We start from the raw sequence: 14,777 nt of genomic DNA on the forward strand, positions 1-14,777 counted from the left end.
TTAGCGATGTGTTATAAGAAACCATAAACAATTCCCAATAATACTGGGGACAATAAGTTTGGGTTCAAGTTTAAAGTCTTAAAATTTCTTTTCTGAAACAAAGGCAACCCCTTCACAAAGGGTCCCGATGTCTGCCTCCCCTCAGAGACCAGCTCTGGTCTTCCAGGCCTTAGGACGCCATTCTTCTTGTCCCAAAGCCACCAGTCAGCAGCTGCCTTCCTCCCATGATGGCAAGACCTTGGTCCTGAGGACAGCACAGCTGAGCCTGTGGGGGCACGAAGCCGGGGACAGGATCCCCAGAAGATTAGAGGCTGTCATGTTGACGGACTTTCTGCAATGACTATTTATGCTCCTGACCTCACAGCTTTGTTCTTGCTTTGAGTTTGATAATTGTACATGGGAAGTGGTAAAGACCCTACCCCTATCTCATGTAGGCAGAAATCACTCTATCTGCTCAACCCCGGGAACCGTTTTGGATGGTTTGGACAGAAGTAGGCATCCACCCACTCTGAAGGTATAGACTCAGGTTCACCAGAATTTAATCCTTTGTGTTGAAAACAATTTCCTATGGTATATTAATTATTTTGCTTTGAATTACAGGCATACTTCAGGAAGAATTAACTTGCACAGGCCTCTTTCTTTTTGTCTGTATCATTTTGAGCTTCTAAAAAGTTTCAACCTTTGTGAGTTGCTTCATTTCAGGTATATGTTTTGCCTTTTTAAGTCAATTTTATATCAGTATTTTAACAATAACACTATCTAAAAGAATTCAACTGTGATTAACTGCCTTAATTCCTACCAGTGTTCACCTTGATCAGGTACCGATTTGTTTTTCTCATCTAAAATTGATAATGACCCTGAAAGGCAGGTTTTCATACTCACATTTTACAGGTTGGAGGCCTGAAGCACTCAGAAGAGACATCGCTGGTCAGGTTCAAGACCCAGGATCAGAGTCAAGGCCGAGTCTCCATGTGCAGGACTCATGCTCTCTAAACCCAGGCTTCTTCCAAATAACTTGAAGGATCCTCAGTTGTCTGTGAGCCTCTTTAAGTGAGTTACAAGAGGACATTGATGACAGTCAGGCTAAATTGTATGTTGCCTGCAAAAGACAAATTTTAAATAAGACATAGATTTGATGAACATAAGTGGATGGAAATTATCGTAATGGGAAGATAGTTATAGTGAGCCTGTCAGATAAAACAAACTCCCACACAATGCAGTTCAAGAGAGGGACAGAAGGAGTTGGCACAATGGTAGAAGGACCCCTCATCAGAAAGTCATAGTGATCAGAGATGTGCTTGTGCCTGATAACTGTCTCTGGGACATGAAGAAAAATGCTTAGAATTAAAAACAGATACACAATTCCCCACAAGTACACTATGATATGCACACTCCTGTTATTGGCAGTTGATAGAACAAGGAAAGCAATATCACAAGTCAGTGAAGACCCAGCGGCCCACCCTCTGCTGTGATGTGGGTGAGACGCGTGAGATGTGTGCATTGCCCAGGCTCCTGGGGGGCTCGTGGGATCCGATCCCTTCCGCCTCCCAGCGCCCAGCCAGAAAGTGGTGTAGCTGGCCCCAAGGAGTCTCCTCCCTATCTGGAAGAGGTCATAGCTCTGAGAGTCTTACCCTGCCTATGTTGGGGTCTCCTTGGCAACAGAGACCCCTGCACTTGAGCAGCAAACAAAATGTGGGCAAGATAGTTAGGGCTTGTCAAGAGCACTGGCCGAGGCTGCTACAGGGGCCCCTTGCTTCCTAGATTCCTGAGTAAATATACCTTAGTTCTGGCCACCAAGGGCTCCTTACTGACCAGTTCAGTAACATAGCTAACAAAGGTGGTTCTAAAATCACACTCACACCTCACATACTCACTGATTTTTTTTTTACAGTACTGGGACTTGAACTCAGGGTTTTCACCTTGAGCCACTCCACCAGCCCTATTTTTGTGAAGGTTTTTCGAGATAAGGTCTTGTGGAACTATTTGCCTGGGCTGGCTTCGAACCATGATCCTCCTGATCTCTGCTTCCTCAGTAGGACTACAGGTGTGAGCCACCGGCACCCTGCTTATGCTCACTGTTTTAATTGTTTTCAGTGAGCAGAAAGTTCAGGAAACAGTCTGCTATAATGGCAGAAGTGAAGTTGCCTTTGGAAGACGGGTATCATGGGAAATGTGCCATGTCAGTCTCTACAGAGATGCTGACATGGAAGATGAGGCCCAACCTAGGAAGGTCATCACAGTGGACAATTGACTAAACTATGGGGTGTTCCTGTCCTTGAATGTGATTTAGGGATACAAACCAGGGACCAGAGGAAGTGCCTCCATATGACCAGAGCTTCCCAGGAAGAATCTACACAGCCCTGAGAGTTTCCAACACCTGTTTTAAGTGAGCATTGTTTGTGGGTGTCGCCCTGGTTCTTGGGGATCATAGTTCTTGTCCATAGGGAAGGACTGTCTAGCAAAGCCTCCCCACCTGCTGTGGGCACAGAAACCTCACACACCTCAAACCTAGTGCATGAAGGGACCTGCCATGATGCTTTAACCTGGCTTCCACATGGCCAGCCATCCATGACATCTCCCCATGTCCACCAGGGCGCTCTCCTTCCTGGAATACATCATTTACTCACTCACACAAGCTCACTGCCATTTGTTTCTTTTGCATTGTGAAAATGGGTTGAAAAAGCAAATGTCACTGCTAAGACAGTGACATTATTTAAAGAGGTTTTTAAGAACTATCGTCTATCTTCAGATAATGTGTCCTTAGCAATGTGAGCAGCAGGGAGCCACATCTCCTTCCTTCTCATTCTGAGCCTGGCAAGATTGAATTTTGGTTGAGTTTGTATCAAAATTCAAAGACTTGGCTGTTGTTAATCTTGGGGCTACTGCAAGGCTCTAATGACAACCAGCTGAATGGAGAACGAACCAAATTCAGACTTGGAAAACAAAAAGGCCCATGGCTTGGCGGTGGGTGAGGGATGGGGTCCAGGTGGCCATGTGGTGACCTCTTTGCTCCAGCTCAGATGCCCAGAGGTCCATTGGTTCTCCGGTGTTTGAGGACAAGCTGAATCCAGAAAAGTAGAGTACAGTGTGCACTGTTGTTGTCTCCGAGGACCAAAGTAGCAGAAAAATAAAGTCAGTTAAAGTTGAATATTTTAAAGTCAATCTATTTCTTAATATGAATATGAGAGGAAAACAAACCAAGCCGGCACTCCTCCAAACCGCCACTGTGCAAGTCAGGAAAATTCTACTCCCCAAACCACAGATTCAAGGCAAAGATGAGCTTGACTCATCTTGACTCACAGGTAAGTTTTTAAGGAAGTTCACGGACCTGGGTGAAAGGAGGGCTGGCAGGTCAGTGGATCACGGGTGGTGGATTTCAGCCTGAAGGGGAGCCCTCCCCAGCGCTCCTTTCTCCTGCTGTCCGTGGAGCTCTGGAGGGCGCAGAGCTCGCTCTGAGCAGACCATTCCACTCCTGGATTCCTTAGGCAGGCGTGGCTTTATTATTTTTAATAATATGTGCAGAGTACATCCTGTATATTCAGAGACAGAGAGAGAGAGGAGAGAGAGAGACACAGAGACAGAGACTGAGACAGAGGAGAGAATGATGGGGCTACTTCTAAGAGAATTTAGTCTTTTATAATGTATTGTGAAAATTTAAAATTTCTCAAGTTTCTTTTTTAAGTGCTGCAAACCCATGCGAACTTTCTAGAGCGGTGGCCCAGGCAACACTTCTGATAGTGCAAGTGTCCCCTCCCACTCCAGGAAGAGCTCCTGAGTGAGGTCTGGAATATAACTATCTTCTCCAGAATCAACCTCGTCCTCACCATGTCTGTCGTTTAACAGATGACAGAGGCCTCTATTCAGAGTTTCAGATAAACACCTGTTTTAACCACGTACACTCATCCTTCGTGTCCATGGGGGATGGCCCCAGGACCCCTGAGCACACCAAAGCTCACAAGTGCTCAAGTTCTTCATTTAAAATGGCCTGGCATTTTCATATAAATTATCCATGTCCTCCCACATGCTGTAAACCATCTTACAGTGTGTATTTTTGTTGATCTGCGGTTGAATTCACTTTGCTAGCATTGTGTTAAGAATTTTTGCATTTATATTCATCAAGAATATTAGTTGGATACTTTTTGTGTGCATCTTTGGCTTGGATCACAGTAATGCTGGTTTTGCAGAATCAGTTTGAAAGAATTCCCTCTCTTTTAATTTTTTGGGATAGTTTGAGAACTGGTATTAGTTTTTCCTTGAAAGTTTGATGGAATTCAGCAGTGAAGCCATATGGCCATGAGGTTTTCTTTGTTGGCAGAATTTAATTACTGATTGAACTTTGTTGCTCATTATTTGTGTATTTAGATTTTATATTTCTTCATGGTCCAATCTTGGTAGGTTATAAGTGTTCAGGAATTTATTCAAGTCTCTAGATTTTCCAGTGTTTTTGACACACAATTGTCATAGAAGTCCCTGGAGACCTTTGGTATTTCTGTGGTATTACTTGTCTTATATTAGTATTGAATTGTATTTGGATGAATCTTTGCTCTTCTTTCTCAGTCTGTATTTAAACGTTTGTTGATTTTCTATCTTTGCAAAACACAAATTTTTGTTTTCTTAATCTTTATTCTTTTGTCTCAATTTTCACTCACTTCTGCTCTGATCTGTATCCTGTCTTTCCCTTAAATGTTGGGTTTGATTTGTTTTTGATTTTCTAGTTCTTCAAGTTGCATTACTAGGTTATTTGAAATCTTATTATTAGTTTTTTATTTAGTTTTGATTTATTGCTGTGATCTTCCCTTTTAGTTCCATGTTTGTTGCATCCCATAAGCTCTGGTTTTGTTTCCTGCTTTTTTGCTTGTTTTAAAACTCACCTTTTAAGTTCTTCACTGACCAATTGGTCCTTCACAAGCATGTTGTTTATTTCACATGTATTTACACAATCTCCACATTTCCCATTGTTGGTGTTTCTAATTTTACTTCTTGGTTGGAGAAAGTGCATTATATGGTTTAAAATTCATTGAGACTCATTTTGGGGCATAAAATATGGTTTATTTTGGACAGTGTCCCATGTGCTGATGAAAGGAATGTGTACTTCACTGTTCTTGGATAAAATATTTGGTTTATAGTAAAACCCAACTCTGGTGCTTCTTTGTTGACTTTCTGTCTGGATGAGGTGTACATTAATGGACATGGGTGTTGGAGTCTCCATCTATCATTGTATTGGAGTCTATCTCTTCCTTTACATCTAGTAATATTTGCTTCATATATTTTGACATTCCATATATCATATATAAAATTATATATAAGCTTATTATATCTTCTCTTCTGAATTGACTAATCCTTTTATCATTATTGAATGACCTTCATTATGCCTTTTCACTTTAACTTAATATTTGTTTTATCTGATATAACTACTCCTTCTTACCTTTGCTTTTTATGTACAATATCTTTCTCTTTCTACCCCTTAACTTTCAGTTCATGTGTGTCTTCAACAATGAAATAGGTTTCCTCTGTATTTGAGTCTTTTAAGAAATACATTGTTTTTGTCTTTTAATTGGAGAGTTTAATTCAGTTACATTCAATGTTATTATTAACAGTTAACAACCTAATCCTGTTATTTTATTAATGATTTTCTTGTCATGTTCTGTCATTTCCTTCTTATTGTTAATCTTTTTGGTTTGGTAGTTTTCTGTAGACATAAAATGTGATTCCTTTCTCTTTCTCATATATGTATCTGCTTTGCCTATAAGTTTTAATCTTTGTGAATTTTCATGATTTATTCTTTGGTTTCTACATGTGAAACTCCTTTAAGCATTTCTTATTAAGCCAGGTTAGTGATAATAAATTACCTCGGTTTTTACTTGTTTGAGAAATAGAGTCTTCATTCCTGAAGGATAGCTTTGAGGGGTTTAGTATTTTTGGTTGGCATTTTTTTTTGTTTGTTTTAATATTCTAAGTATATCATACCCTTCTCTCCTGGGCTATAAGATTTCTGCTAACAAAAAGAAAGCTGCAGTTAGAAGCCAAGCATGATGGTACCTGCTTGTAATTCCAGCACTTGGGAGCCTGAGGCAGGAGGACCATTAGTTTAAGGCCAGCCTGAGCTACATTGCAAGACCTTGTCTCAAAAAATCTGCAGCTGGTCCATTGGGGATTCCCACATACATCAGCCATGTACCATATGCTGACAGTCAGTGACCCACTGCATACACGATGGTGGCTGTGCCCTGCAGTCTGTGCATTTAATAGACCATCTAGGTTTGCATAAGTGTGTTTTATCATGTTTGCACAATAAAAGTGACCTAATGGCACATATTAAAGAATGTATTCCTGACATTAAGTGATGCACGACTGTAGGGGACTTAACATTTGGTTCACTATTAAATCATCTCTTTGTCTTTGACTGTTGACAACAGTATTACACACTGTGAAGGTCAATTGGTCTATTGACTTGGGCGCCCGGATCTCCCTCAAGACTTGGGGAATTTTCAGCTGTCATTTCTTTAGATATGCTTTCTGTCTCTGTCTCATCTTTTCTCATTCTGGAGCTCCCAGATTGCAAAAACTTGTTAGCTTAAACACATACCATAACTTTTGATGACTTTCTTTGCTCTTTTTCATTTTTTTCTTCTTTCATTCTCTGCTTGAGTTGTTTCAGGACTTTGTCAAGTTCAGAAATTCTCTTTGCTTTATCTCGTCTGTTGTTGTGACTCTCACTTGCAGTTTTTGTTTCGTTCATTGAATTCTTCCTGGTACAATTTGTGCTTCTTTCCTGTGATACTTCTCTCTGTTGAAATTCTCATTCAGATCATGAGTTGTTTTCCCGATTTCATTAATTGTTTGTTTGTAGCTTACTGAGTTTCCCCACGATCCTTATTTCAAACTTCTTTTCAAATATTTCATAAGTTTCCTTCTTTTTGAGGTCTGTTACTGGAGAATTTTTACGTTCTTTTAGGTGTGTCATGATTTCTTGCACTTTAGTGTTTCTGATTTCCCTACATTGATATCTCCACATCTAGTGCAAGGATAAACTTCTTCCCCTGGATGGGGCCAGAGTATCGGTTGGGTGTGTGTGTTGGTGTTGATCTTAAGTGGAATTACTAGTGTGGGTTTTGTGCAGTTTCATCAGAAATAACCCTTGTCAGTGATGTCTGCTGTTATGTCATTGGTCTAGGCTTTGGGTGTTTGTGACTGACTGCCTGGCTGTTTTTTGGTTCAGTTGCAGGCACTGTGAGCTTTACTGGTTGCATGGCAGGCTCTCCAATGGCTGAGGCTTCCATATGGTGTTTGTAGGGCTGGGTCTGAGAGGCATATGTGTGTGCCATGGGCTGGCCAGTGGTGTGGGAGGTTCATCAGAGGAGCCACCTGACTGGTGATATCTGGTATACCCAGGTGCTATGTGATGATCACCTGTGCAATTGGTTTTCTGTAGGGAGGTGAGGGTGTCATGTGGCTGCCAGGCAGGGCACAGGTCCATGTGGGTGTATGGGGCCACTGGCTGTGTGTTGCCTTCCCCTCTGTTCAGGTCTGCTTGCTTCCTGAGGGATGGCTCATCAATTGGGTGTGAAATTCTGGGTACCAGCCTTACTTCTAGGCCAAAGTTCTGGAATTTCTAGTCATGGATCTGCAGCCATCTGAGTATGTTGGAATGATGACAGAGTTTTAAGAGAGAGTTATGCCATGGCTTCCTGCCCCAGGGTGGAATGCACTCTAGCAGTGGTTCCACTTCCTAGATGGCACCAAGCTATAGCAGCTGACATTGTGGTGTAATGGAGTGTGTGCAACATGGGTCGCTGTTCCTGGGGTAATACCCCTGCATGAACTCCAGGTAACTCTCCAACTGTGTTTGGGGCCTGTGATGGTTGGAGGAGTCTCCTGTAGCCAAGACTGCAGATCTCTGCAGTGACCATGGGGATTTGAGGGCTCTCCAGTTTACACTGTTCCTCAAAGCAGAAGCTAATCTTTGTCCTGAGCCAATCTCTTGTCTTGGGGCAGACAAGGAGGGGGACGTCGAGCATCCTCTCCTCTCCATGCTATTCTGGTTTTCTTCACTCCACAGGGACCTCAGCCCTTCTCTGATTCTCTTCAGCTTACATCCTCAGCCATTCTAATTAGAATAAAGTTGTTGATTATTTGTTGTGAGTCCTCCGTGTGTGGGGTGTTGGGTGAGGAGAGAAAGGAAGGCAGTTCTCATCAGCTGTGCAGATGTCCTGCCTGAATTCTGTTTTAATCATTGTATTCCCCATAGTGCCTGTCACAGACACTCCTTATCTCTTGAATGAACTCATCTCTCTTACTCTGTCTTCACTTCAGGTAGAACAGCATTAGTCAGAATCCAAAGTGAGACCACACCTTTATTTTCATTTAAGAAAGATACCAGGGCCATTTCAGTGTTAATCATTCCCTACCCTGAAAGATGAGACCTGTTCCTTTTCAGGGATAGTTTTTCTGCACATGGGCCTAAGGCTAATCTTAACATGGGTCTACCATAGTACTTACTATCATTAAAGGGATAATCACTTGGGAGTTGGAATATTTTAGAGAAAAAGATACCTTTCTTGTATATGGACTTTTAACCCTTTGACAAGAATGTGAATTTTTGTGTGTGCATGTTTGTGTGTATGTGTAAAAATAACTTGCTTTTTATTCCTGGAGTGGTTGTTACAGAAAAGGCTACACAGAATAATGCAGTACAGGAGAAAGGACCAGCCCTTAGGGTGAGATCATGTGGACCCATGGCCAGGCTGGATAAGTACAGGGAAAACCTAAAGGACCAATTTTGCCACATGATCTGTAGCTTTTTATATTTGCTATAATCCATATTTAATAACTTCACTGTGCATCAGCCTACCATAGTGTAACCTATAATCCCATCTACTTATTCCGCAATCATAACTTGGTGTGTCTGTCTTTGATTTCCCTGACTGCTTAGAGAGAGGTTTTGGTTCTTAGTTAGAGGGCAAATGTGGGGAAAACATCCATAGTTTTCATTTGCGTCACAGTTAAAACATTAGCTCTTTGGATGGTAACTTAGAGGGTTATCATTATGGTCTCACAGAATGGTTCAAAATGGTCCTATGGTCATGGACTTTAATACTTCCTCCCGATGAACCAAAATTGCTACATTTCTTTATTCCATCACATTTGCTTCTGAAACATGCTTTATGCAGCTGTGGTTTATTAAACTGTTTTTCCTATAAAGTTGAGTTATTTTAAATAATGTCCATGCTCAAAATAATGATAGTAATGATGGTAATAATAATGATGATGATAAAGTCACGGCTGTGTCTGTTTTTTAAGAGCTAGCATTGTTTGTACAATTGTACTATTTGTTATCCAGATACTTCTGGGACGCCTCTGACAGTGATCAAGTCTGCTGTTAACACCATGGTGCCTCAGATGTAAGCAGGGCTGGGACCTGGGAGAGGTGCACAGTCATGCTATGAATAAATAAGTATAAATAGGAGATGTATCTTTGGTCATTTTTCTTAAGTATTATTCATATGCCTACCAAATAAGGTTCCTCTGGCTGAATTTCTCAGCCATCCCAACTGGGGTCAAAAGGAATCTGCTCAAGAATGGCAGAAGCAGGTATGGAAGTTGAGGGGAAGACTCAGGAGCAAGCAGATGTCGAGCTGGAGTTTAAGAAAAGCCTAAAACACGTTGCAGACAATGAGGATTGCAAGCCAGTGAGTGTCAACCAGACTGGGAACTCCTCCTTGAATGAGTGCAGTGGGGTGAAGAATGGGGGATGATCACACTAAGGGTTCCCCTGTGCAGGAAAAGAAGATGATGAGGAAGAGGGTGCAACACTGAACAAGCACAGAAACGGCACTGGTAGAATCTGATCAAAAGGGGAGGAAACCGTGACAAGGAACAGATCAAGGATTTTAAGGTGATGTAAAAGCTGGCAGGGTCAGATTGATGTTTAGAAAGAGTCTAAGTGGGCTTTTCCAGACTAGAAGATCACTAAGAATGCAGGGTCCTGGTCGAGCAGGTCCAAGAAGTATGGGACCTAAAACGTATATAATGAAGGGCTCTTTTTCAAAGAAATAATTACATTATAATACAAAATTAGGTGTGAATATTTCTTAAAGCATCAGTAATGTGTTCTTGGAGGCCACTTCTACACTAGAATATCTAGTGATAACTCACTTATACATAGGTATACTTGGGTGACCACATCAATATATATCACTAAGCCAAAACTAAAGGTTTTCTCATCACTGATATTTTTAATTGATGCCCAAGAATGCCCAGGGTCACTCAACTGCCAATTAAAACAAAGGGTGGGCAGAGACACAGCTGTCTTAACTATTTGCTATTAAAAGTTCTATATTTCTAAATATGCACACACACAAATACATGTACTCAGGAGAGAGAACTTACAGCTCAAGCTTCATGAATTTCATGGCAAATCAATTTTTGCATTTGGTTATATATTAGGATTAGAATTATGTAGAGGATAAAAGAAAAATTAAGAGGAATTTGGGAAAATGTGACCTCAGGAGGCATAACCCCTCCCCCTCAGTGTTGTTCCAGTTCACCATGGCTGGCACAGACAGTGGTCCCAGAAGATGACAATGGAGCTGAGAAAATTCCTCTCACCTAGTGACATTGAAGCCATCACAATTTCACAATGCAACACATTACTTGTGTGTGTGGTGTTGCTGGTGTAAAGAAACCTAATGTGCTTCTAGTAATATAAAAGAATAAGACATACTATTGTGCATAGTACATAATACTTGATAATTGTGAAATCTGTCAGAATCAGAAGGGACACCCTTTTGTCAAGCCCTAACCAACCAACCAACTAACCAATCAACCAACCAACCAACCACTCACCAACTCACCAACGAAACAACTAACCAATCAACCTACAACCAACCAACTAACCAACCAACCAACCAACCAACCAACTTACCAACTAACCAACCAACCATCAACCAATCAACCAACTCACCAACTAACTAACTAACCAACTAACAACCAACCTTCAACCAACCAACTAACCAGCCAACCAACTTACCAACTAACCAACTAACCATCCAACTAACCAACCAACGAACTAGCCAACTTACTAACCACCCAACCAATCAATCAATCAACCAACCAATCAACTAAGCAACTCACCAACTAACCAACTAACTCACCAACTAACCAACCAACCAACAACCAAGCAGGCTCAGAACACAGTCTCCAGGGTGAAGATTGCCTGGACGTAGATCACATTTAATCTGCAGCTAGCTTTTGGTAGAATAACAATTTTCACAATATTAATTCGTAATCATGACCATTGGCAGTCATTCCATCTTCATATGTTTTCCTCAGTTTCTTTCTTCAGTGTTTTGTAGTTTTCACTGTAGAGGGCTTTTGTCTCCTCAGTTAGGTTTATTCACAGGGATTTTTTTTTTAGACTATTGCGAATTGATTGCTTTTCTGATTTCTGACAGAATGTTCAATATCAGTATATAGAAAAGCTACTAGTTTATATGGTGATTTTATTTCCTGCTCCTTTGCTGAAGGATTTTCCAAGTCTGAGAGTTTTCTGGTTCACTTTTAAGAACCCCAAATTCTAAAGTATATAAAGGGCTCTAGCCGAATTCTAAAGCATGCAAAGTCCCCCTTTGGGGCTTTTGCTGGTCATATTATGATCCGTTCAACAGACACTTTCTTTTTTTGAACCAATAAGAAAAGATGATTCTGCAAGTGAAATTGCAGGGTTAATGTGAAAGGCTTCTAAACTCTTTCTTCCTATTTTGAAGCTGCTGATTTTTTCATTTATATTAAAATAAAGAGCAGACAAATCCTGATTAAAAGTTTTTCTTATAGCATTTCAGTCAAGATAGGAAAAGATAACTTTCGAATGAGTACTTTGGACACTCTGGAAACCTCTGAATCTTCCCTTTTGGAAATGAAAATGTAGATTTTTTTCTTACTAACAGTGACTTGGGGTGACAAAACAGTTTTGTCTTTTTAATGACACTCTTATGCCTTGATCAAATGCTTGAGCTCAGAGCAATACTGAAGTATTTCTCTTTCCATGGAAATTGTTTTGTCTGCTACCTAAGTGAGGAAAAAACAGAACAATAAAGATAAAAAATAAAACAAAAATCCTCAATATTTAGCCCTCTCAAAACAACTGTAAGCAATCGTTAAAAAATTTTCAAAATATTGCTCACAAGCATTACATAGTCCATGAACTCTGGGGGCTTTATCATTTCTAAGAGCCACCACCCATCCCCTGCAGAGAAGTGCAGAGGAGCCTAAGATCAGGGAGGAGTGAACACGCCCTACACCGTCTAGTGCACTGGGCACACAGCTGAACATCTGGGCTGTCTTTGACAAGGAGATAACTTGAAATGATGGATATCCGCGCTTCATACCTAAGTTGTCACAAGTAATCTAGGCACAAAAATAAATTAGGTGAATGTAAATGAAATAAGTGCTTATAGATAGATTTCACATAAAATCGTCACGTTATGTTATGTTGAATTAATAGATACCACTGAACCTGAGAGTCATTTCTAAGTATTTTAATACATTGAAAACTCACTTGCAAAGAATAAATTTTAATTTGCTATTGGCCTCCCAAATTCTATGGAGAAGACAGTGTATTTGGGCCTATTAATAAATACTATCCCACATTAAATTGTGTTTCTGTGAGAAAGCATATGTCTCTGGAAATGATAAGATATATATATATATATATACATTGTTGGTATTTAGAAAGCAATTCTAGATATTTTCTTCCAGAGTTTTCAGTAGAAATTAAAGTTCCCAAGAACCAAATTTCTAATTATTATAAGTAATCTATGATAGGTAAGAATACAAAAAGAAAATTAAGATACATTTTATGGAAAAAGTGATCTTGTCTAATTCAGATATTTTTAAAAAAATCTAAATTTAAGGAAGGAAATAAAAGAAAGGCAGAAAGGACCAGTAGGTAGTAAAGAGAAAGTGTGGAGCAAAGACGTTTCAAGTGTTAGGAAGTATTTTTATAAGGAAAGTTAAAAAGAGAAAGAGAACTTTGTGTCTAAGAAAAAATTTGTGTGCTGAAATAAATCTTTTTGTCCTCAAGACTGGATTATTCCAAGATGGAAAGAAAGAAATGTAGGGCAAAGTTTAAAAAGAAAAAAATTAAAACTCTGAACGAGTATTAGAAGCTTTGCAAAGGACAGGCTTATGATGAAAATTTATCGGTTTGGCCACAATAAGAAGAAAATTGGTTACAGATTTTCCCTAAAATGGAAAGTTAACACAGGCATACAAAACTAGAATCTAATGCTGTATGTCTGAAGCAACAAGACTTTAACAGACCGATCTGCTCTTAGTAAACCTTTGTGGGAGATTTCAATTTTTGATTCGAAATCTTTGTTTTCTTTTTAATGTTGAGCCCTCTTCTCAATGGCAGCACCCCTGTTTCAGTTTCCCGAGAATTTGTAACTCCCCAACTTTCTATTCAAATTCTGTAAGCTTCGTCTTCCCAGATCTGACTCTGCAGCTGTGGCCAACACTGAAAATGGTTGTCTTACAGGCTCAGAATAAATACCTTGACTCCTTCCTCTGGGGTTTCTTGGTATATTTAAATTGTCCCTATGGCCAGACAATCTGTGTGAGCCTGTGTCAAGCCCTGTGCAAGGCGCTGGCTCTCCTGTCACAGTCGTCTCAGGACTGAAGGACGCTCACCCCTTGCACACATGCTGCTTGTCCTTAAGTTCAATTGCCTTACACGAGGCCTGACTTCCAGGGCGCTATGTGGCACCTGTCCCAGGAAACAAAGACTGCTTTGTGCTTTGTGAAGATGGTTTCTTATGCTGTGCTCTTTTTAAAGTTTTTTCCATTACTTAGAAAAACTAAGCCTTGAAAAATTAGTTTTGATTTTACACCTATTTGTTTTTGAATTTTTTACTTATCACTCCAGTTGAACGATTGTCTGTTATTTCACAATGACCTGTAATCCTATTTGGATCTAGTGATTTAAACCTTTTACCATCTTTGGAGGGCTTTCTTGGATCAATGTCCCAAATTAAGTCTTTGTAACTTTGATATCTTCCACGTAGGCCCCTGAAAGTCCCCAAATGATGTCTCTGTCATGCTGTAAAATTTCCAGAATTCTAGAGAAAGCTAGAATGGCGTTCATGGGGGGGCTCATGAATCACTAACGAAGACCAAACAAACTTTATTACCTGAGACTGAACAAGCACATCAAGTTTGTGGATTTTTATGACTTTCACTTAAAACATTGCTGGTTGTTACTGAAATGTTTTTTGCTTTCTAGATTTCAGAAAACTTCTCTATTAAGCTGTCTATAGTTTACAGTAGCTTGATAAAATATACTTTTGCCAGCAAAGGTGGAGACTTTTGCTTTTTTCTACATGCTTGGTTACCCCAACATTAAAAAAATACTCTTGATTTTATTTTGTGGAAATATGGGTATTTATATGATTTCAACAATAATCTGTTCTCCTTACAATAGGGTACAAACTGCAAACATTGGCTTGGACTGGGAAGTGATATTTGAAAATACACATAAAATTCTTGGATTCTAGGGTCCCTAGTAGTAGAGAGAATAAGGTAAACTTGTCACTCCCCAGCAGCCCAGGTACTGCTGGTGATGGTGACACCCAAAGTCAGCCTCAGTTTGGCTCTCTATCTACATCCTGGAGAAGTTTCTGCATCCTTGGCTGCACTTTGGTGAGCACTCACGTAAATCCAGTAAAGCTAAACTCCCTTTGCAAACAAATTTGTCTTTCTTTGATTATCTCCGGGAATAA

The sequence above is a fragment of the Castor canadensis genome, chromosome 1 (assembly GCF_047511655.1).
Source record: "Castor canadensis chromosome 1, mCasCan1.hap1v2, whole genome shotgun sequence".
NCBI classification, from domain to species: Eukaryota; Metazoa; Chordata; class Mammalia; order Rodentia; family Castoridae; genus Castor; species Castor canadensis.